The 24,844-nt window shown below is 44.9% G+C and overlaps 1 protein-coding gene across 2 annotated transcripts in view; it reads right to left on the reverse strand.

The window, feature by feature from the left end:
• Window positions 1-218: 218 nt before the first annotated feature.
• The window catches only part of TDRD3 (tudor domain containing 3), a 653,010-nt gene continuing 628,384 nt past the window's right edge, over window positions 219-24,844 (reverse strand). For both annotated transcript variants that reach the window (XM_069205299.1, XM_069205301.1), the window contains exon 14: window positions 219-461. The gene's annotated coding sequence lies outside the window, so the exon portion shown is untranslated. The remainder of the gene's footprint in view (window positions 462-24,844) is intronic.

The following is a 24,844-nucleotide window of genomic DNA, read 5'->3' on the forward strand; positions in this document are numbered from 1 at the left end:
ATCATAGCTGGTACAGAACACAGTCCAATAGCTACGTAAATTCAGGTAAAACACACACACACACACACACACACACAGTATGACAACACAACCTATGGCCGAAATTTATAATGATCTGTAGAGATGATCCGACAAGCTTTGCATGCTAAACGTGAGCAATAAATTGCCTGTTGGTTTCAGCAGAATAAACTTAAAATAATAAGGAGGCAGCAAATAAATAATAGGTCACTGTGGTTTTATTGACTACATTATGATCGTTCCTTTCAGATGAAAAAATAATTTGCTTCAGTTTTTAGGAACATCTACAAAGTCTTTTCGGTATTGTTCAACTTTACACTGCTTCAGCTCCAACCCATTTTCACACGACGGGGGTGCTAATCAATCCATTGGCAAAATCTACAATTCCTCTTAGCAACATTTAAGAGCCAAAGTTCTGTTAGTGATAGTTTTTCAGGCACCATCTGTTAAGCAAAAAAAAGCAGATTATATAAGAAAACCGTACAGATGAGCAGTATACCACTGTACTTTTTTAAATTTAAACCCATGCATAGAAGTGAACAACAGCTATAAAGTATCTGGACACATTTGCTTTCTGGCTGGCAAAATGCTGTGCATGTGATGGATAAAAAAATAAGCACGCCAATGTAAATCCATTATCATTCCGATTCTTGCTTATTACTGCTATAAAAGCAGCAGCAACATTCTCATCGACAAATCTTGGGCACAGTGGCTCTGCAATAAAGCTGACCACAAGACCACCAGGACGGAGTAAAGTCAATGTGCAGTAATTTACAGACTGCATTCTCACATTTACTGAAAAAGCAGCTCTACTATGTTAAGGAATCTTCACCAAAAGGTGAGGGGAGCCAAAGATATAATAAACGGGAATGTGCTAGGGATTAAAAAAACGTATGTAAGTAGCTTTTTTTATTACTATTAAATTAGGTGTTTATGGTGTTTCATTGAAGTATCACTTCGGGTATTGAAAGCTGCATTATGAGAAAATGAGTTTGATTCGTTCTGTAGCTCAAGCTGAGAATAATGAAATAAATTAAACAAAATCTATTCCAATATCCATGCTCGATCAATAAAGCATTAGGCCAAACACTATCTCTCCTGATGTAATAAATGTGTGCTTGCTATTCTTAGCTAATTATGCTCAGGTCCCTAGAAACAAAGTTACACATAACTAACCAAACATTTAAGAATAGTTATGTTCGTGTCAAGAAATAGTGTAAATAATTCATGAAAACGAGAAGGCAGTCCAAGGAAATTAATGTTTACACAAAATTACTGGCACAGGGATGTTTTATTGGCCATAGGAAACATTGTACAATAAAAAAATCATGAAAATGGTGCATGGATTTACATTTCAATAGGTTTGCAAGTCCATTTATTGCATCCATAATAGCCAGCAGACGTTTCTTTGTGAATACAGTCTTTTCATCTATAATTTTCCGTTGAGCATTCTCTCACAGCATTTGTAATATCATTCATATGTTTCCTCAATAAGAAAGACTGAAACCACCATAAGTAAACGCCAGATGTTAAACTTCACTCTTGAATGGATCCGGATGGCACACAATCAAAGGCCAAAACCAATGGACACCCATGTTAGGGAATGCGAAGGGGGAGCAGGGACGTATTTCAGTAAGTAAATCCGTGGAAGGTGTTCAGAAAAAAGAGCTTCTGTAAAAAAATCATTTTGGTGTATATTATAGCAAGTACAGAGATTAAGCAATAGTAGCTTCAACAATTAACAGTAGTGACAACATTGGAATTTTGGGAGCTCCATTGAAAACAATAGGGATATAACAATAGATATCCCTGATTGGCGCTTATGTCTTCTAAGTGCTAGTTTACAGTGCTAGTTTACAGTTTCTTTTCTACTTATTGAAGTGGGCATTTATGATATCAGTATATCATAGATATTAGTGTTCTGAGTACATTTTGGGTTTCACATACTCTTCATGCCTGTGCTCAGACCAACCTTCTCTATCAAAGTGTTTGTCTGGTCTATCCTGAAGAAAACGAGAAGGACAAGTACCAGTATACAGACACCTTCAGGCTGTTTTAATGTATCACAGTTATTCAAGTTATAACGCTTCCAGTGGGCTTTGTTTGTGGAGATCCACCCCGTGTTTTTGTTCTATCTTCAATTTTCGTTTGTTTGTCGCAGCATTTTGTAGAGGACGCTGCTGCAGGTTTGGAACCTTCTTGGTCTGATGCGCTTTTAAGCATTGGCTTATTAGGCCTGTTAAAATCAACAGATTATGCGGCAGATGATGGATTATGTGGCAAATCTACAACTATGCGAAAATCACAGCTGCTGCAGCATCGCACAATTCCAGTGGCCTTGCCTATAGGATAATACTGGGATTACGTTATTATATCTTATTGGTGTAAATCACAATCTGGAAGAGAAAAACCTTTTGAGTTTGGTGTCTCTGGAATCACAATTTAAAATCACAACTTAATGATGAAGTCAGATTTAAAATTGCAATTCTAAAAATGCCACTTATGGAAAGTTGTAATTTTCTTGCCTTAGCCATTTGGTGCCTGCTGCCAGTCTCTGATCACTTACTTGGGGTGGGTGACAGCTGGGCTTTGTGTATTCCCCCTAAATATCCACACACAATGGGAGCTGAGGTGTGACTTGTGGGTCATCCTGGCAGGATAGGCGAGAGCAGCTGTCCACAGCCTCACACCTGAATCAGCTCTGTCCTGTCCTCACACAAAGGCCTGCACAACTCCCTGAATTGAGCCTGGAGCCAGGGCAGGAAAGGCAGGACCACTGTGCTCTTCCAAACCTGTCTTTGAAGTCTCCTCGATTTCAAAGGCCAAACAGTGTACAAGTACTGGAGTTCGTGACACCACCATCTCAGCAGTACACTTCTGGGCATGTGAACATTCAGCCAGGAAGAAGGACTGCTCTGCTGCTGACGGACTGTCACTCTGTTGGGATGATGCTTTGCAGGACTTTTGTCTTGCTGCCTTACTGCCTGCTGTTTCCTTGCCTGGGTGAGAAGGACTGGACCTGCATCGCTTGAACCCAGAATAACTCCAAGGGCTAGCTGATTGGCCTCCTGATCCGAAGTTTCAGGGAAATAAAAGAATCCCTACCACCCTGGTCCTGCACCTGTATTCTGCCAACTGTGAGTCTGTTCTGCTAAGTGGTGCCCCTCAATCCTGGACCCTTGGAAGTGAGCCTAAGCGGTTTGCTCCAGTGGAACTGATGTGTCCTCTGCTGCAGGAGCAGACTCGCCGCCTCGGGGCTGATGTGTAGAAGAGAACCAGTACATCGCCTTTAGAACTGCTACTGCAAAGCTTTTCCTGGCAGAAAGTCCTTGCCTTCTGTCAATGGTAGCCTTGATGCCAAAAGTCTCTTTTGCAGCCCCAGCGCTCATCGGAACCAATGCATCGCCTCGACTACACAACACATCCTCGACCCTGGTCTTTTCATTGCTAGAGCTGGTGACTGGATCTTTGACGTTAACACACTAGCAACTTGCACCTGTAATGTGTAGATTTAAATAGCGTGGCTTATCACCCATGATGGTATCTAGACGCTGTCCATGGGCACGTGGAGATTAAGTAATTTCCTCAGAATCATAGGGTGCTGCGCTGAGGCTCGAACTCAGTAACCCAAATCCTGAGGCAGTTGCTCTGACCGCTGCGCTACATCCTCTCTACAACACTCCACCTGAACTTTGCTGCATCTCGGAACTGGTGCATCCCCACTCCTGTGTGGAGAATTTTGACGCATATACTCTACTGCAGGGTTCGGAACCAATGCAGCACTTCGGAATCAGTATTAAGGTACTATTGTTCAACAAGTCTAACCGGGCCCCTGTAGCCCATCCCACGCTCCATCGCAGACTTTGTCCCGGTCTGGTGTGACCTGATATACCCAATTGCGCTTACTGCTTCTAAGCGTTATTTACAGATGAATCTTTAAAAAATCATAACTGAAGTCCTACTTTTGGGATTTTTGTTTTGCTCTTACTTTATTTATCAAATTAAGTTATATTTTTCTAACCAGGTGTGGTATCTTTTTGTGTGGTGTTTACACTGATTTTACTGTTTGAAGTGTTGCACAAATACTTTACACACTGCCAGTCAGTTACGCCTGACTGCTATGTGCTAAGCTACCAGAGGGCTTAGGGTTTGCCTGACACCCTGACTAGGGTTGTGGTTCCTGCTTGATCGGGGTACATACCTCTGTCAACCAGAAACCCAATTTCTAACACTTTACTAGTATTATAATTGTTCATGTATATGGGAAATGGGGAAAGCAAAAACTCCTAACTGGCCAAGAAGCAGTTCCTTCCCTAGTACATAATTTTACATGAAATGGCAGTGATCCCGGGTGGAAGACCAATGCCACAGAGTGGGTGACATGCAGGGGGAGGTGGTGGTCTTAGACCACAGACTAATGACCCTGGCATTATGGATCATTTGGGTGGTCCTAGACTTCCCTGAATTCTTATCCCCATTGGCCTCCAGACAGCTAAAAGGAATTTGGCACACAACTGTTGACGTTAATATTGTGCTGAAGCGTGTGTTTACGTCTGACTCATATTGTTTTGTTGCGGCATAAAATCTATAAAACATATATATATATATATATATATATTCATTTAAAAAACCAAAGGTTACAGGAACATTATAGTTAGGCTCACATTTTAAACGTACCCAAACACAGAAATTCACTAGATAGAGTTATCTCAAGTAACTATAACTCATGCCCTAAGGCAACTATAACTTGGGCCCCTGCCATGCACAGTATTTTTGTCAAACATTTTACTGCATATAGCACATTGATGTTATCAAAGATGTCATTAATGCCGTAATTTGTGGGGTAATCAGCAGTGCATGGCAGGGCATGAGTAATATATAGTTACCTTAGGACACGAGTTACAGTTATATGAGATAACTCTAACTGGTGAATTTCTTTGGTTTGGTATGTTTAAAACGTGAGCCTAACTTTTAGGTGAATTTCTATGTTTTAAAAAAAATTCTAATTCCTGACTATAACGTCCCTGTAACCTTTGTTATTCTCATTGAATTTCAATGGTTCTTTTAACGTATAGCAATTTTCATTACTATATGTTAATCCATCCACCACCGCACTTGGCCGAAACAGCCGTTGGACACAGTAAGTGGGTGCATGAGGGTGTTAGTGGGTCTGTGAGTGGGTGTGTGAGAGTCTGAGTGAGTCTGTGAGTGCCTGAGTGGGTTTGTGAGAGGGTGCATGAGGGTCTGAGTGGGGCTGCGAGTGGGCGTGTGAGTGACTGACTAGGACTGTGTGTGTGCGCAAGGGTTTCAGGGGATCTGTGAGTGGGTGCATGAGTGTGTGAGTAGATCTGTGAGTGGGTGCATGAGGGTCTGAGTGGGAGAAAGATTGAAAGAGCGCAAAAGAGTGAGAGGGAGAGTTTTTAGACTTTGAGGTCTGATATACTTAGAATGAGATATTTCTGCACAATTTGAAAAGAAAATTGTATTCGTCATTTAAAAATAATAAGAACACCTTTCAGTATGAGCCTTAAACATTTACAATTGGAAAAAATTAACCCCTTCGGTGCCACGCCTTTTCCCCTCAGGTACTGAGCCTTTTTTTGCCTATATGGGGCATTTCGCGCCTAGGCCCTCATAACTGTTTGTCCACATAAGCTATCCACCCCAAATTTGCGTCCTTTTTTCCCCAACATCCTAGGAATTCTAGAGTTACCCAGAGTTTGTGGGTTCCACTGGAGGAGACCAAGAAATTAGCCAAAATACAGCAAAGATAAAAAAAATTAAAAACAACAAATGGGAAAAAGGGCTGCAGAAGAAAGCTTGTGTTTTTTCCCCTGAAAATGGCACCAAGCTTTCTTTCCCTAAAAATGGCACCAACAAAGGGTTTGTGGTGCTAAAATCACCATCTTCCCAGCTGTCAGGAACAGGCAGACTTGAATCAGAAAAACACATTTTTCTACACAATTTTGGACTTTTACTGGGACATACCCCATTTTTACTCGTTTTTGTGCTTTCAGCCTCCTTCCAGTTAGTGACAGAAATGGGTAGGAAACCAATGATGGATTCCGGACAGCTAAACATTTCTGAAAAGTAGACAAAATTCTGGATTCAACAAGGGGTTATTTGTGTAGATCCATCAAGGTTTTCCTACAGAAAGTAACAGCTAAAATAAAAAAATATTGAAATTGAGGTGAAATAAAAGAGCCATTTCTGTCCACGTTTTCTTCTACAACTTTTTGCAGTTATGGCAGATGTTTGAAAGCAAAATACTGTTACGTCTGCTGGACTCTTCTGGTTGCAGGGATATATAGGGTTTGTAGGTTCATCAAGAACCTAAAGTACCCAGAGCCAATAAAGAAACTGCACCTTACAATGGGTTTTCATTGTATACAGGGTATACAGCAATTCATTTGGTGAAACATAAAGAGTGCATAATAGGTATCAAGGTAACCTTTGTATTTCCAAAGTGGGCACAAGATAAGGTGTTGAGAAGCAGTGGTTATTTGCACATCTCTGAAAGCTGGGGTCCCCATACTAGCATGTGAATTACAGGGCATTTCTCAAATAGAACCATTTTTTTTTACACACTGTCTTACATTTGGAAGGAAAAGATGTAGAGAAAGACAAGGGGCAATAACACTTGTTCTTCTATTCTGTGTTCCCCGAAGTCTCCCGATACAAATGGTGCCTCACTTGTGTGGGTAGGCCTAATGCCCGCAACAGGAAACGCAACATGGACACATCACATTTTTACATTGAAATCTGATGTGTATTTTAGAAAGTGTCTAGCTGTGTATTTTGGCCTCCAGCTCATCCGACACCTAGGAAAACCTAGCACACCTGGACATTACTGAAAACTAGACGCTTGGGGGAACCCAGGATGGGATAACTTGTAGCGCTCTCACCAGGCTCTGTTACCCAGAACCCTTAGCAAACTTCAAAATTTGTCTGAAAAACACTTTTTCCTCACATTTTGGTGCTGCAAAGTTCTGGAATCTGAGGGGAGCCACAACATTCCTCCTACCTAGCATTCCCCCACATCTCCTGATAAAAATGGTATCTCACTTGTGTGGGTAGTCCTAGTGCCCGTGACAGGAAATGCCCCAAAACACTACGTGCACACATCAAAATTATCAAATACAAACTACTTGTTTTTGTGTTTGTGTGGGGGGTGCACCAGCGGTTTTAGTCTTGGGCTCAGCAGCCATCTAGGGAAACCTATCAAACCCAGACATTTCTGATAACTAGACAACCGAGGGAGTCTAAGGAGGTGTGACTTGTGTGGATCCCCCAGTTTTTTCTCACCCAGAATCCCCAGCAAATGTCAAATTTAGCTATTAAAAAAAAACACATTTTCCCCACATTTCTGTGTGGGATCACCGCACCAGCACAAATTTCCTACTACCCAATGTTCCCCTCAGTCTCCCGATAAAAATGATACCTCACTTGTGTAGGTGGGCCAAGTGCCATTGACAGGTAAGAGACAAAAACATGTTGAAATGGAGGGGGAACCAAAGCTGGTCCAAAAGGGCAGTTTGGAAAAAACATTTTTAAGCTGATAAATGGGGAGAACTTTTATCGGTATAGATGCAACAATGCTGGGTGGTAGGAATTTTGTGCATTCCTGCAGACTGTGGGGAAAATGTGTGATTTCAAATCTGGAGGTTTGCAGGGGATTGTGGGTAAGAAAATGGTGCAGGATACATGTGAAGCACACCACCCTGGTCTCACCCAGGTGTTTAGTTTTCAGCTATCTCTAGGTCTCGTAGTTTTTTCTACATGGCAGCGTTCCAAAGTCCAAAAAGTGCAGTCCTCACCAATGCAAGTAGGGTGATTTTGAGAGTTAGACAAGCTCTCCAGGCCCAAATGTAAAACCAAACCCCAAAATAATCAAATGTCCTCTTGCTTGCCATTGGGATAAGATCTTGTAGTGTCCGGGGGGGAGGGGGGGGGGGAGGAGGGGGAAGAGCTGAAATAGTTACCCCCTTCAGTTGGGGTAGGGGCATAACCATACCCATACTGGTTGAAAGCCACCACCCCACTATTTTGTTTTTTTATTCCCTGGCATCTACTAGGCTTTATGCTCACCAGGGGAAGTGGATCCGTGGGTAATTGCCCAATCTGCCCACCAGTGGGCAGAACATCTTTGTTCCCATTTATTTGTCACCCTCTTTTTTTTTTTTAAAGTTCTTCCCTGCTATCAGGTGGGCTTTCTGCCCCCCCCCCCCTTGGGGCAGATGGGCCATACAAAAATAGGCTGATCTGCCCCTGGGGGGGGGGGGCAGAAATGGCCAACAGTAATGTGCCCCCATGTGGAGCAACCCTTGCTCAAGGGGCTGCCCCATCAAACAAAACACACACACACCAATCCACAGTGTCTAAGTGGTTTCTGCCCCCCCTGGAGGCAGATCGGTCTAATAGAAATAGGCCGATCTCCCCCCCAATGGGGGCAGAAATGGCTTAAAATGAATTTTACTCCTAAGGGAGTTACCCTTGCCAAAAGTTGCGCCTCATCTGTAAAAAAATAAAAAATAAAAACAACCCCTAGTGCCTACTGATTTCTGCCCCCCTTGGGGCAGATCCGCCTAATGAAAATAGGCCAATCTGCCCCCAAGGGGGGCAGAAATGACCTAAAAACTATCCCCACCAGGAGAGCGACCCTAAGGGTATGCTCCCCACGTGTAGAAAAAAGTTTTTAAAAAATGATCTCGGGGGGGGGGGGCAGAAAAGGCCTAATAAAAAAAATCCCCCCAGGGGAGCGATCCTTGCCCAAAGGGTTGCTCCCCTTCATTGTTCATAAAAAAAAAAAACTCCCTGGTGACGAGTGGGGAGAATGCTCAGAAAGACATGAAAGAAAAGGAAAGGCCTTTCCTTTCCTTTTGTTTCATGTCTCTCTGCCCATCCCCACCCCTGATCAGAAGAGAAATGCAAGAAATTCAAGTATTTCTCTTCCGATCGCACTGTAAGATGAGCTTCCAGCGTGAAGGGGGAACCTCTGACGTCATCAAATGTCACTGGGAGAGGTGGGTCGGGGGTGGAAGGGGAAGCAATTCCCCTTCCAACCCTGCACAGGGGAGGGGGTGGGAGGTCCACGGGGGAGCAAGCGCTCCTGCCCGTGGGCCGGGTGAAGGACGAACTGGTCTCGTCCTAAGCACACAACAACCATACCCAAGGGCGAAATCAGCTCATCCATGGCACTCAAAGGGTTAAAGGAGGTTAAGGACTCCAGATACACCTGGAGTCGAACCCTCAATTCGCAAGTGTGGAGGTCTGTGACTTTATCCACTACTCTACGTCTTTATCTGCATGCAGGGAACATATGAAAACTCCGCTTTTTGACAGCAGGACCTGTTTGACAGGTTCCACTGTCAAAAAGCAGAATGTTTGCTGTAACTTTGCTGCAGCTGTCATCTTTGCAGGCACGGAGACAGCCGAAACCTATGCTCTGATGAAGGGAGAGCTGTTTGACAGCTCTTCCTTCATTGGAGCAGAGTGTTTGCTGTGACTTGGCAGGAGATGCCAAAGCTCCCACCAAGTCAGAGCAAACAGCTATGTCCTGGGAGTAGGCACCATGGGACATAGCAGGAGCCGGCCGTAGCGGTCCCCAGAGCCACCAGTGGTTCCTCAAGGCATAGCTTTGGGGAGGTGGTGGTCCTCAAGGTTTGGGGGGCCCAAAATGGACTCCCTTTCTTTATTCAACTATTTTCCCCAGGGAGGTGGTGGTCCCTGGAGAGGTGGGTGGCCATGCGGCCGCCAGCATAATATTTGTACACACGCCCGGGCAGGTGGTGGTCCCCGAGGCAGCAGGGGGCGTGCAGCCCCCCCACCATATATAATAAAATTAACGGGGAGGTGGTGGTCCCCAGGGGCAGCAGCAGGAGGTCAGATGCCCTCCCTGTATTATGATATAAACGCCCCTGGGTCTTGGCCCACCCCGGGGCTTAAAAAGGTGTAGCGCAGGAGCCTGTGCTTCATTTTTCTTTTTTTTTCAGCAGATCCACCCTGACTTCTGCCAAAAAAAATTAAAAATGCTTTTTATCCCTGGGGGTACTCCCTCTAGGACTCCACCACCATAGCTAAGGTGTAAGGGTGTCTGTACCCTCACCCCCTTTTTTTTTTTTTTTTTTACATTTGTTTCTGGGACTCGGCTGCTGAGTCCCAAGATGGCTGCCAACACTTCCTGGCTGAAGTGTTGACGGCCAATTGAATCTCAGCACAAGATCAGGAGGGGTTGTGAATCCTTTGCATACACATATATACATTTGTTTTCCCCTTAATTTCTAAAAAACAACTGAATGGATTTACACCAAAAAAAACAAAAGTTCACTTTCTGGACCTACCTTTCTGCCAAATTTGGTGTAAATATATCCAGCAGTTTCGCCACTATTGCTGTTCAATGTTTCCAATGGAAAAATGAATGGGGAAAAAGTGTTTTGGGACCCCCCTTTTTTCTCTCCCCCCAAGACTTTCCAGACAGCAGCTGACTTGAATGGAAAATTGTTTTGGAAAGTTTTGTGAAGATTTGTCAAGCAACGGCAAAGATGTAGGCAAGTAAAAAAAAAATGCTTTTTATATAGACACTAGGTCCTAACTATAACCACCTAGTGGCAATCACCAATAGGAGATATGGAAAATGTCACTTACCAAGTGTACATCTGTTCGTGGCATGAGAAGCTGGAGATTCCCATGCTGTGCATTATCCTGCCATCTAGGGTTGGGCTCTGAGTGTTACAAGTTGTTTTTCTTCGAAGAAGTCTTTTCGAGTCACGAGACCGAGTGACTCCTCCCTTTCGGCTCCATTGCGCATGGGCGTCGACTCCATCTTAGATTGTTTTCCCCGCAGAGGGTGAGGTAGGAGTTGTGAGTATACTAGAGGTGCCTATGAAATGGAGTAGTTATGTATGTACTTAATGTGTATCAAAAATAATATTTATTTACATATTAACAATTTTCATTCAACTAAGAACGGCTACAGGCTACTGGGGAGGTGGGAGGGCGCATGTGAATCTGCAGCGTCTCATGCCATGAACAGATGTACACTGGGTAAGTGACATTTTCCGTTCGGTGGCATGTGTAGCTGCAGATACACATGCTGTGCAGGGACTAACAAGCAGTAATCTCCCCAAAAAGCGGTGGTTTTGCCTGTAGGAGTTGAAGTTGTCTGAAATAATGTTCTTAATATAGCCTGTCCTACTGTGGCTTGTTGCGTTGATAAAACATCTACACAGTAATGCTTAGTAAATGTATGAGGCGTAGACCATGTGGCTGCCTTACAAATTTCAGTCATAGGTATATTCCCAGGAAAAGCCATTGTGGCGCCTTGTTTCCTAGTGGAATGTGCTCTTGGTATAATTTGTAAATCTCTTTTTGCTTTAATATAGCAAGTTTGAATACATTTAACTATCCATCTGGCGATGCCTTGTTTGGACATAGGATTACCTGCATGAGGTTTTTGGAAGGCTACAAACAATTGTTTTGTTTTACAAAATTGTTTTGTTCTGTCAATGTAATACATTAGTGCACTTTTTATGTCTAATGTATGTAATGCTCTTTCGGCTACTGAGTCTGGATGCAGAAAGAAGACTGGGAGTTCCACAGTTTGGTTTAGGTGGAATGGTGATATGACTTTTGGTAAGAATTTCGAATTTGTACGGAGAACCACTTTATGTTTATGTATTTGTATAAAGGGTTCTTGAATAGTACATGCTTGTATCTCACTTACTCTTCTAAGTGATGTGATAGCTATTAGAAAGGTAACTTTCCAAGTCAGATATTGCATTTCACAAGAATGCATGGGTTCGAATGGTGGGCCCATGAGTCGTGTTAATACAATATTAAGGTTCCACGAAGGTACTGGTGGTTTCCTTGGGGGTATGATTCTTTTTAGTCCCTCCATAAATGCTTTAATGACTGGGATTCTAAAAAGCGATGTTGTATGTGTTATCTGCAGATAGGCAGATATTGCAGTGAGATGTATTTTAATGGAAGAGAATGCTAGATTAGACTTTTGTAAGTGTAACAAGTAGCTTACAATGTCCTTTGTGTAGGCATGTAGTGGTTGGATCTGGTTAGTTTGGCAGTAGCAAACAAATCTTTTCCATTTGTTTGCGTAACAATGCCTTGTTGTTGGTTTTCTTGCTTGTTTAATGACCTCCATACACTCTTGTATAAGATTTAAATGTCTGAATTTTAAGACTTCAGGAGCCAGATTGCTAGATTGGGCGATGCTGGATTCGGGTGTCTGATCTGTTGTTTGTGTTGTGTTAACAGTTCTGGTATGTTTGGTAGTTTGATGTGGGGTACTACAGATAAGTCCAACAGTGTTGTGTACCACGGTTGGCGAGCCCAGGTTGGTGCTATGAGAATTATTTTGAGTTTGTTATTACTTAGTTTGTTGACCAGATAAGGAATAAGTGGGAGAGGGGGAAAAGCGTAAGCAAATATCCCTGACCAACTCATCCATAGTGCATTGCCCTTGGATTGAGGGTGTGGGTACCTTGACGCAAAGTTTTGGCATTTTGCGTTTTCTTTTGTTGCAAATAGGTCTATGTTTGGTGTTCCACAGTGGCGTAAGTGATCCTGTAGGATCTGGGGATGAATTTCCCATTCGTGAGTTTGCTGGTGGTCTCGACTGAGATTGTCGGCTAACTGATTCTGAATGCCTGGTATGTATTGTGCTATCAGGCGAATGTGATTGCGAATTGCCCAATGTCAAATCCTTTGTGCTAAGAGACACAGCTGTGACGAGTGTGTCCCCCCTTGTTTGTTGAGATAATACATTGTTGTCATGTTGTCGGTTTTGACAAGGATGTGTTTGTGGGCTACTAGTGGTTGAAATGCTTTTAATGCTAGAAACATCGCTAGCAGTTCCAAATGATTTATGTGAAGTTGTTTTTGCTGATTGTCCCATTGGCCCTGTATGCTGTGCTTGTTGAGGTGTGCTCCCCACCCTATCATGGAAGCATCTGTTGTGATAACAGCTTGAGGCACTGGGTCTTAGAAGGGCCGCCCTCTGTTTAAATTGATAGGGTTCCACCATTGAAGCGAGAAGTGTGTTTGGCGGTCTATCAGCACTAGATCTTGAAGTTGACCCTGTGCTTGTATTCATTGTTTTGCTAGGCACTGTTGCAAGGGCCTCATGTGTAACCTTGCATTCAGGACAATGGATATGCATGAAGACATAATGCCTAGAAGTTTCATTACAAACCTTACTGGGTAGTGTTGGTTTGACTGTATGCTTGATGTTACAGTTTGGAACGCTTGGACCCTTTGTGGACTTGGAGTGGCAATTGCTCTTTGTGTGTTGAGTCTTGCTCCCAAGTATTGTTGTATTTGGGATGGTTGCAGATTTGATCTATGGTAATTTATAGAGAAACCTAGTTTGTGTAGAGTTTCTATGACGTATTGCGTGTGAAGAAGACGCTGTTGTTGAGTGTTGGTTTTTATTAGCCAGTCGTCCAAATATGGGAATACGTGCATGTACTGTTTCCTTATGTGAGTGGCTACTACTGCTAGGCATTTTGTGAATACTCTTGGGGCCGTTGTTATCCCGAACTGTAGCACTTTGAATTTATAGTGTACGCCTTGCATTACAAATCTTAAGTATTTTCTGTGAGAAGGATGGATGGGTATGTGGAAATACGCATCCTTGAGATCTAATGTAGACATGTAGTCCTCCTTTTCTAGTAAGGGAACTACATCTTGAAGTGTTACCATGTGGAAGTGGTCTGATTTGATGAAGAGATTCAGTGTTCTGAGATCTAAGATAGGTCTTAACGTTTTGTCCTTTTTTAGAATTAGGAAATATAGTGAGTAGACGCCTGTTCCTTTCTGATGCTTGGGTACTAGCTCCATTGCTTGTTTTTGTAATAGTGCTTGGACTTCTATTTGTAATAGGTCTAAGTGTTGTTTGGACAGATTGTGTGTTCTTGGTGATACATCTGGTGGGAATTTTGTGAATTCTATGCAATAACCATGTTGGATAATTGATAGGACCCATGCGTCTGTGGTAATATGTGTCCAGTTTTGATAATATGCAGTTAGCCTCCCCCTCACTGGTGAGAAGTGTTGGGGTTTTGTGACATTGAAGTCACTGTTTGGTCTGGCTTGGTTTGGTTGCCTGGAACTTTCCCCTTGGGAATTGTCCTCTATAGGAACCACGAAACCCTCCCCTTTGATATTGTGCCCGATAGGTGGGTCTGGTTTGAGAGGTGGAAGGCTCTGATGTTTGCTGTCGAAAACCTCCTCTGAATTGTGGTTTCCTAAAGGTCCCTTTGACTTGTGGGGAGTAGAGCGCGCCCATGGCTTTGGCCCTGCCTATGTCTTTCTTTAACTTTTCAATTGCTGTGTCAACTTCCGGCCCAAACAATTGTTTCTGGTTAAATGGCATGTTCAACACAGCTTGTTGGATCTCTGGCTTGAATCCAGAGCTTCTTAACCATGCATGCCTGCGAATGGTTACCGCCGTGATGACCATTCGTGCTGCCGTGTCTGCCGAGTCTAGTGCGGACCTTATCTGGTTGTTGGATATGGCCTGTCCTTCTTCCACAACCTGGTGGGCAAGTTTCTGGTGTTCTTTGGGCAAGTGCTGTATGATGTGTTGCATCTCGTCCCAGTGTGCCCTGTCGTAGCGAGCAAGTAGGGCTTGCGAATTAGCAATCGCAATTGATTGGCTGCTTGTGCTGCCACTCGTTTGCCTGCTGCGTCAAACTTCCTGCTCTCTTTGTCAGGCAGTGGAGCGTCTCCTGACGATTGAGAGTTTGCTCTCTTTCTTGCTGCTCCTACAACCACTGAGTCCGGTGTAAGTTGTTGTGTTATGAACACAGGATCTGTTGGGGGAGGCTTGTACTTCTTCTCAACCCTAGGCGTGATAGCCCTTCCTTTAACTGGCTCCTGGAATACTTGTTTTGTGTGTTTGAGCATACACAGGAGCATTTGCAGACTCTGATAGGAAGCGTGGGTGGATGCTAAGGTGTTAAACAGGAAATCATCCTCTATTGGCTCGGAATGCATAGCTACGTTGTGGAACGTAGCTGCCCTGGATAGTACCTGCGTATATGCAGTACTGTCTTCTGGAGGTGACGGCTTAGTTGGATAACAGTCCGGACTGTTATCCGATACTGGTGCATCATATAAGTCCCATGCATCAGCATCATCCTGTGTCATCCCTGTATGTGTGGGTGACTGCACTGGAGGTGTTCCCACTGGTGACAGTTGTGGTGAGTGCGGTGGGGATGGTTGTGGTGAAAACCTTGGTGGTGGTGATTGTCTCTAACCACCTTTGCCTTAGGCTACATTTCTGTCTCCTGAAATGCAAGTTTCCTTTTAGATTTGATTGGAGGTAGAGTTTGTATTTTTCCAGTCTCTTTCTGGATATGTAACCTCCTTTGTGTATGGTCCAGTTCTTCCATACTTAATTCCTGCTCAAATCTATGTCTTTCCTTCATTTGGCTGGAAAGTCCTTGCTCTTCTGTGTAAGAGCTTCTTTTCGGCTCAGAAGCCACTTTTTTCGGTACAGAGGTTTCAGATATAGTCTTTTTCAGTTCCGAAGATATTTTTCTCACTTTGGGTGAGTCGAACTCTCAGTGTCAAGTGCATTCCGTGCCGGAATCTCGACCGGAGTCGGAAGTCTTCGGAAAATCCCTGGCCTTTTTCAGTGCCGATGTTTGGTCACCTTCTTTTCAATGGGTTAAGCCATGGCCTGTTGGCGGTGGCGTCCCCTTTGCCTTAAATATCTTTGTGTGAGTTTTGGAAGGGGCAGGTTTACTTACTGTTCGCTTCACCGTCGAGGTTCGCTCCCTTTCGGATTTGTCCAAGTCCTATCCCTGGATGGAAATGCTTTCCTCTTCTCCGACGTTCAGTTGCTCTCTCGGTGTCGACGCCATTTGCAGCCTTCTTGCTCGTCGATCTCTTAGGGTCTTTTTTGATCGAAACGCTCGACAAGCCTCGCAAGTATCCTCCCCGTGTTCAGGTGGTAAACACAGATTACAGACGAGGTGCTGGTCTGTATAGGGATACTTCGAATGACACTTAGGACAGAAGCGGAAAGGGGTCCGGTCCATTAGTCTTCGATGACAGGTGTGGTCGGGCCGACCAGGCCTCGGTGAAGAACGGAAGCCCCAAAGGGCCGCCGGAGCGCTCTTGATGTCGGTGCGATACAATAACAATAACCCGGTATCGAACGATAACAATACAGTCGAATTTTCGATAATTTAGCTAACTTTCCCGGTTCGAAATATGGAGCGAAGAGGAACACGTCCGAACCCAATGGCGGAAAGAAAACAATCTAAGATGGCGTCAACGCCCATGCGCAATAGAGCCAAAAGGGAGGAGTCACTCGTTCTCGTGACTCGAAAAGACTTCTTCAAAGAAAAACAACTTTTAACACTCCGAGCCCAACACAAGATGGCAGGATAATGCACAGTATGTGTATCTGCAGCTACACATGCCACCAAACATATATATATATATAAATATATATATATATATATATATATACATATATCTGTAATACAAAAGACCATTGGCAGAGTAGAATACAGGCCAGTTGAACAAACCAATAGTGGAAAAAGTGTGTGCATATATGTATTCATTCTTTTTCATTTTTATGTTACAAGAGCTGCTGAAACATTTAAAGCTGTCTTTAGGCCAGACCAAAAAGTATTGCAGAAAAAACAAACCTGCTAGTGCTGTAGTGAACTGAAAGTACAAGAGAAAAATACATGAAATCTTACTAACCGAGTACATCTGTGTACTCGACAGACTCATGGAACAAGTTACCTTCAGTAATGCCTTATTTAGCAGAGGCTATCTAGCCGCAGAATCTATACCTTAGAATATCACCGGGCATCAGAATAGATCCAGAAGATTTCCGAGCAGTACCTCTTCGCACTGATAGGTGGCCTCTTTCAGCTCCACGTCATCCAAGCCGGAAGTGAGGAGCGTGGTAAATAGGTGTCACTTTGGGGTGCTGACATCAGTTACTTTTGTGACTTTCCACACCAGGAGTGTAGAGCTATTATGAGAATTGAACAGTGGTGAAACAAGTTAAGGCCCTGAGAAAAATGTCCCTTAACGGGTAATCGGTTTGCAGAGCGGGAAGGACGGGAGGGTCGGTAAGGAATCTGTGGCTAGGTAGAGTTTCTACCAGATATGGTGTTAATGAAGGTAAGTAATTTGTTCATCTGATAGGGACTTCTAGGCACAGATTCCTTCCTTAGAATTTATACCCAAGCAATGCCTCCCGGGAGTTAGGACTGAGACCCAATTACATTAGAATATTCTGCAGGACCAAACAGGTGATTTGTCCATCACGACAGACCTAAATGTCCAGGCAGTAGAGCTCGGTGAATATGTGCAGGAATGCCCATATTGCTGCCTAACAGATGTCCAGGACTGGGACGCTGCGTGCTAACATAGTGGTCACACCCTTGGCTCTGCTAGAGAGAGATCGCAGGCCCTCAGGGGGATGCTTCTTGCCAATGGTAGCAGATTTTAATGTATAGAACGATCCATCGCAAGATGGTATTTTTCTGCACCCCTTCTTCTTTTGTACAGGCAGGGTGGAACAACAAAGCTCTTTTTGGGTCCAGACGTTGGAGTCTCTCTTCCTCTTAGGTGGGATGAGGCACAGCTAAGAAGGTAGGCAAGGTGATGTTCTGGCCTACATGGAAGGGAGTCACAACCTTCGGAAGGAAGGAGGCACGTATCCAGAGAACCAGCTTGTCTGGGTAGAAGGTTGTTATAAGAAGGGGTGCAGAATGTACCTGCAATTTGGTGCCCCTCCAGGCTGATGTTGTAGCCACTAAAAAGGCAGTTTTTATTGTCAAGCACCTAAGAGGGCAATTATGTAGAAGCTCAAATGGTGCACACATGAGAAAAGTAAGGACTAGGTTGAGGTTTCACTATGGCATGATTAATGGTGTGGGGGAAACATATGCTGCAGGCCTTTAAGAAATCTAGCCGCAACTTTTGATTTAACAAGAGAAGGTTGGTCCAGCAACCACAAAAAAAGCTGATACGGCAGAGTGATAACCTTTAACTGTCTTCAGAACAGAGCCCTGCTGGGCCAAAGACAAAGCACAAAGTCGACCCCTGGATAAAGGGACAGAAAGGGGATCAATGTTGTAGGAAGCACACCATGACACAAACCTGTCCCAATGATAAGCTTATATCACCATGGTTAAGGGATGCCTTGCTGCCAGAATAACATTGCAGACTTTGGGAGGAAGGTCGAAAGCGGTCAACTGTTGCTGCCCAATCTCCATGCATGAGGTTGGAGGGTACGCAACTTTAGGTGCAGGACCCTCCCCTGTGTCTGCAACTGAAGTTCCTCTCAAACAGGCAGCCTGACTGGAAGCCCAATGGCCATGCTCAGCAGCTTGGAATTCCAGACTCTTGGTGACCAATCCTGAGCCATTAGAATGACTTGAGCTCAGTCCATCCAATTATTCTTGAGAACTTTGGGCAGGAGTGGTACTGATGGTAAGGCATACTGGAGGCCAGAGCTCCACTCAAGATGAAGAGTCTTCCAGTGCAAGTCGCCTTGAAAACTCCAGTGCACTAACTGATGACATTGCACATTCTCAGTGGTGGTGAACAGGTCTAACTATGGCTCTCCCCACTGCCTAATGAGACCTTGCACCACCCTCTGGATGGAGATGCCATTAGTGATCCGCTAGGCATCTCCAATTGAACTTGTCCGTTATGGCAATCAGAAAGCCCGTCAGGTGCTGAACCACCAATGAAACACCCTGACGTTCCAGCCACGTCCAGAGACGCAGGGCCTCTTGACAAAGGATCTAGGGCCCACCCCACCCTGTTTGTTGCAGTACCACATGGCGGTAGTGTTGTCTGTGAACACCTGTACCAGTCTTCCCTTGATAGAAGGAAGAAAGGCTTTCAACGCCTAGTGAATCAAACGAACATCCAACAGGTTGATGTGGAGCGCAGACTTTGTGGAAGACCAGAGTCCTCTGATCTCCACCCTTCCAAGATGGCCGTCCCAACCTAGGAGAAACAAGTCTGTCACTACAGTCAGTTCTGGCTGGGGGCGAGAAAGGGGTCTGCCACTGGCCCAACTGCAGTTTATTAGTCACCACTGCAGATGTTTTGAAGTTCCCTCTAAGATCTTGCCCATGTGGGGGAAGATTCCCCTAATGCTGTACCCACTGGGACTTCAAGACCTACTGCAGACCCCACATATGCCAGAGGGCATGAGTAACCAGCTGGATTAAGAAACCATGAGGCTGAACAGCTTCAGAGTCAGTTACACCAAAATACAGGATACAGGCAGAAGCACTGGAATCCTAGCTTGAATATCCTGGGCTTGCCACTAAGGGAGGATAGGCCCAAAACTGTACTGAGTCCAGGGTGGCTCTGATGAAAGGGAGTGCCTGAGAGGCCGCCAAGTGTGAATTCGGCATGTTGATAGTGAATCTCAACGAATGCAAGAGGTCCACCATAGTCTGAAGGGGGGAGACCACTGCCTGGGGCAAGCCCACCTTCAATACCAAGATTGGAGAAGAGTGGAAACCCCAGACTCCACAAATGACCCTCAACCAGCGCCATCACTTCCGTGAACACCTGAGGGGCGGTGGTAAGGCTGAAATGGAGCACAACGTCTGGCCCACCGTGAACTGCAGGTAATGTCTGTGGGCAGGCAGGACAGGAATGTGGAAATAGGCATTGTGCAACTCCAAAACCACCAACCAGTCTCACAGGCAGACAGAACATGGGTTAGAGTGACCATTTTGAACTTCTCCTCTTTAAAGAAGGGGCTGAGAAGGCACAGATCTAGGATAGGATAAAGTCCTCCATCCTTCTTTGGCACCAGAAAGCAGCAGGAATATCAACCACAACCCACTTCTGATGCAGGCACCATTTCTACAATTCCCTTGTCTAGAGAGCCTGCACTTCTTGAGATGGCAAGGAGAGATGGTCCTCTGTCAGCCGATCGTAAGTGAGTGGAGAGGTAATTACAAAGGGGTGGGAGTAGCCACTTTGGATGATCTGTAGGGCCCAGAAGACAGATATCACTGACCATCAGTGCAGCAGGTGATGGTTTATCCTGCATCACACTAGGTGTTCATGATGGTCGGAGGGCAAACTAAAGAGGATTGGAGGCAGTGGAAGCCGGGTGTGGGGTGGGTGGATTGGCCCAACCACTGGCTAGCTGTCCCACATGGTTTGTAGGACCCACATCCTTGGCCATGAAAAGGCTGGGAAATATGTTGGCCATGGTGGCTGGGAGTGTATGACATGTTATCCAGCCTCTTGGATTCCCTATCCGGTGGTGTGGTAGATATCGGCCATCTGGCTCTGTGTATGAGTTGGGAATACAATGGGGCACTGCAGCATAGGGTTGTTGGCGATGCCAGCCCTGGAGTGGGTGGCGAGGAAGGTCTTGGTCTCACCTGTGGCTGTGCTCTGGGTCTGTGAAAGGATCAATGGGGCCCAGCTAGCACCAAGTATGAACCTGCCAGTGTGGATCCAGTAGGGGCCACTCCCATGGGGCCAAAATGCAACCAAATATGAGGCACATGGACTCATAGAACTCCTTCATGTGGGCAGGAGTCACTGGGGAGAAATCGGGGACACAGTTTATGTTTTGCCGATTTGCAGGGCCTTGAGTGCTGACGCTCCAGTGTGTGACCTGAAGACTATGATGGACACGGCAAAGTTGAAGAGTTCTTCAGCTTCTTGTATCTGTAGGAGTTCCCCAATGATTTGGTCGATGACTGCCGGGCAGTGCTTGTTGTTTCCGGTGCTGAGCACCGGCACTTATTTGTGAGGGCCGGGGCTTATTCTTATGCCTCAAGCATTTGCTGCGAGCAAATGACACATATGGTAAAGACAGAAGACAAAACTAAAAAGCATCATAAAGGGAGAAAGTAGAAAGTTGCAGGATGAGCTGAAGGGGCAGGGGTGGCTGTAAATGGATTGAAGAGGCCCGAGATGGCTTCAGGATTACGCTGCCTCCGTATTCAGTGCTGGCAGATTTAATTACAGCAGTTTCGTGTTTAAGAGAAGGGCTTTAAGCACCGGCATCTCTTTATTTACAAATTAAGCACTGCTGCCAGGAATGGCTTCATGAACAGTCCTGGAACCTTCTGTGCGTTCACAGGCAACGTGGAGTCGATAAGTGTTGAGCTGCGAGGAGCACTCTTCCTTAGTGCCTTGGGATGCCTTACGTGGCAGCCCTCATAGGTCTTCAAGTAGGGGTCCCGCTCCAAGCACCACAAACACACCAAGTGCGGGTCTGTAACCAACAATTGCCTGTAACAGGACCCACATGGCTTGAAATCAGCCAGTTTCTTAGGTGACATAACCTCACACCAGGGGAAAATTCTCAAAAAAGTTAGACAAAATGTCAAAAAAGACCAGTCAAAAGGTGACTGAGAGGTAGCTCAGATGTTATCTCCGCTATTTCGTATGCAAGGGAAAGAACTGAGGCCAGGGGGCCAAGGTGGCTCCTATTTAGATACCGTACAGTATTTAGGTACTGTGCATGTCACATCAGGAGCTGACAACGCCAACTCAGAGTGGAACAGCACCACCTAATGGCATGGAGGGGTACTGCTTGAAAATCTTACGGATCCAGTCTGATGCCTAGGAATGTTCTAAGGTAAAGAATCTTCTGCAAGATGCCAGATCAAATTACCAGTAGGTGAATTAACCCGTTATAAGCGAGAAACCCAAGTCCTTTGCCAAAGAGGCCCAATGGCTGATGATATGTGAAGTTTATAATTCAAAGTAAGACATATTTAGGTGTTCTGGCTAGCAATCACTACGTTTACACAAAACCAACTGCTGAATGCAGCTAAAGATGTTGTTTGCCTTTTCCAACAACAGAATTCAGGTTATTGGTGCACAGCCAATAGTCAAATAAGCTAGTGATGCTGACTGCTGATGCCATGCAAAAGTCGAGTAATAAATGGAACCAAGACAGAAAACAATGCCTGAGCATTAGGCATTGCAATGAGAGAGTTTATGCCAGATGGTTCAATATAATTAATTATTAAATGTGTATTGTCAATTTTGCTGCATTTCTTTGATTGTAGTAGCATTGTCTTTTTAATGTTTGGACAGATTATTTCACTAATTGAGATTCATTTATTCTGTTTTTTTTTGTGGTTCAAATGTTGATTTTTTTCCCTTTGCCTTTTTGTGTCATATCCATTCACTAGTTGGTGCCTTCCTGTCATACATCACCCCTCTGGCCAAATCTTGATGCCTTTCTTCCCCTAACTCTAGGCCATTCTTATTGTACCTTTCTTATTCCTCTTTGATGTATCTTCCCTCTAGAATACTCCCTACTTATTCGGCTGGATTTGCTCCCTTATTGTACGTATTTCTTCCTGATATATCCTCCTTGACTCTGGCTTGCATTATATTTATCTGCGGAGAGGCTAGAGAAGCCCTTTTTCTGTGGGACATTTCCAAGCCCTGATGGAAAAGAGTTTTTACCATTAAACCGCTACAGCTGCTGAAACCCCTTAAAACAATGGAGAAACAGACAGGGAGCGCTGAGGAGTGTCTCACTACGGAATGTTCTTTAACCCCTTCGACGCCAAGGATGTAATGGTTACGTCCGGTGGTACAGCGCTGGGGCGCGAAGGACATAACCATTACATCCTGGGACCGGCCCTCAGGTGAAGTACTAGCACTCCCCCCAAGGGCCTCCCACCTCCCTCCCCTGGGCAGGGATGGAAGGGGAATCGCTTCCCCTTCCACACTTACCCCCTGACCCCTTCCAATGACATCTGATGACATCAGCGCGCAATCACGCTCTGACCTCATCAGAGGTTGCTCAAATTACGCTGGAAGCTCTGCTTCCAGCGCAATCGGAAGGGAAATGCTTGCATTTCTCTTCCAATCGGGGAGTTGGGGAAGTTAGAGAGGCATGAAAGGAAAGAAAAGGCTTTTCCTTTCATTTCATGCCTCTCTGAGCATTTCTGCAGCACGACTGTAAAGCGATCGTGCTGCAGAAATGCCCACTAGACATCAGGGATTTTGTTGTTTTTGTATGTAAACTATGAAGGGAAGCGATCCCATGGGCAAGGGTTGCTCCCCTGGGGGGCATTTGATTTAAGGCCGGGGGCAGATCAGCCTATTTCAATTAGGCTGATCAACCCACAAGGGGGGCAGATGCCACTAGGCACCAGGGATTATTTTATTTTTATTTTTTACAGGTGGCGAGCGACCCTTGGTGGGGGGGATAAATTATTTTAGGCCATTTCTGCCCTCCTTGGGGGCATATCGGCCTATTTTTATTAAGCCAATCTGTCCCCGGTGGTGGGGTGGGGATGGGGAGAGGGAGGGGGGTTGGAAACCACTAGACACCAGGGTTTTTTTTGTGTGCCAATTTCATGCCAGGGGAGCGACCCCTTAGGCAAGGACCGCTCCCCTGGGTGGCTATTTTATTTTAGGCCTATTTTAAATAGCCTACTAGATGCCAGAGAATTAAAAAAAAAAAAAGGGGGTGGTTGCTATCAACTAGTATGGGCATGGTTATGCCCCCACACCAAATGGAGGGGTAACAGTCTTTCAGCTCCCTCCCCCACCCCCCACCCCCACACACACACTAAAAGATCTTAACCCAGCAGCAAACTAGAGGACATTTGATTTTTGGGGGTTTTGGTTTTACATTTGGGCCATGAAAGCCTGGCTAACTCTCAAAATTGTCCCACTTGGAATGGTGAGGGCTGCACTTTTTGGACTTTGCAATGCTGCCATGTACAAAAATCGACGAGACATAGACACACCTGAAAACTAAACATCTGGGTGAGTCCAGGGTGGTGTGCTTTACATGCACCCCGTACCATTTTTTTTTTATACGCAAAATGCCCTGCAAACCTCTAACTTTGCTTGAATTCACACATTTTCCCCAAATTTTTGTGATGGAACCTTCTGTAATCTGCAGGACATCTATGACGATAAAAATTCTGCCCCACTTGTCAGCCTAAATACGTTTTTTTCAAACTGCTTTTTTGGACCCGCTTTGGTTCCCTCTCAATTTCAACATGTTTTTGGCTCTTCCCTGTCACAGGCACTTGGCCCACCTACACAAGTGAGGCATCATTTTTATCGGAAGACTGAGGGGAACATTAGGAGGTAGGAAATTTGTGCTGGTGCAGTGATCCCACACAGAAATGTATGGAAAATGCGATTTGTTAGCTAAATTTGAGGTTTGCTGAGGATTCTGGGTAAGAAAACACTAGGGGATCCACACAAGTCATACCTCCCTAGACTCCCTCGGGTGTCTTGTTTTCAGAAATGTCTGGGTTTGGTAGCTTTCCCTAGATGGCTGCTGAGTCCAGGACCAAAAATGCCGGTCCCCTTCTGCTCCCCCCGCAAAAACAGGCAGTTTTGTAATTGATCATTTTGAAATGTCCAGGTAATGTTTTGGGGCATTTCCTGTCGCAGACACAAGGCCTACCCACACAAGTGACGTACCATTTTTATTGGGAGACGTTGGGGAATGCTGGGTAGAAGGAAGTTTATGGCTCCCCTCAGATTCCAGAACTTTGCAGCATCGAAATGTGAGGGAAAAGTATTTTTCTGCCACCTTTTGAGGTTTGCTAAGGATTCTGGGGAACCTTGCGTCTAGTTTTCAAAAATGAACAGGTTTGGTAGGTTTCCCTAGGTGCCGGCTGAGCTAGGAGTCTAAATCAACAGCTAGGCACCTTCCAAAAACCACGTTAGATTTCAATGTAAAAATGTGATGTATCCATGTTGTGTTTCCTGTCGCGGGCACTAGGCCTACCCACACATGTGAGGTACCATTTTTATTGGGAGACTTCTGGGAACATAGAATAGAAGAGCA

Source organism: Pleurodeles waltl, chromosome 8 (assembly GCF_031143425.1).
Source record: "Pleurodeles waltl isolate 20211129_DDA chromosome 8, aPleWal1.hap1.20221129, whole genome shotgun sequence".
Classification (NCBI taxonomy): domain Eukaryota; kingdom Metazoa; phylum Chordata; class Amphibia; order Caudata; family Salamandridae; genus Pleurodeles; species Pleurodeles waltl.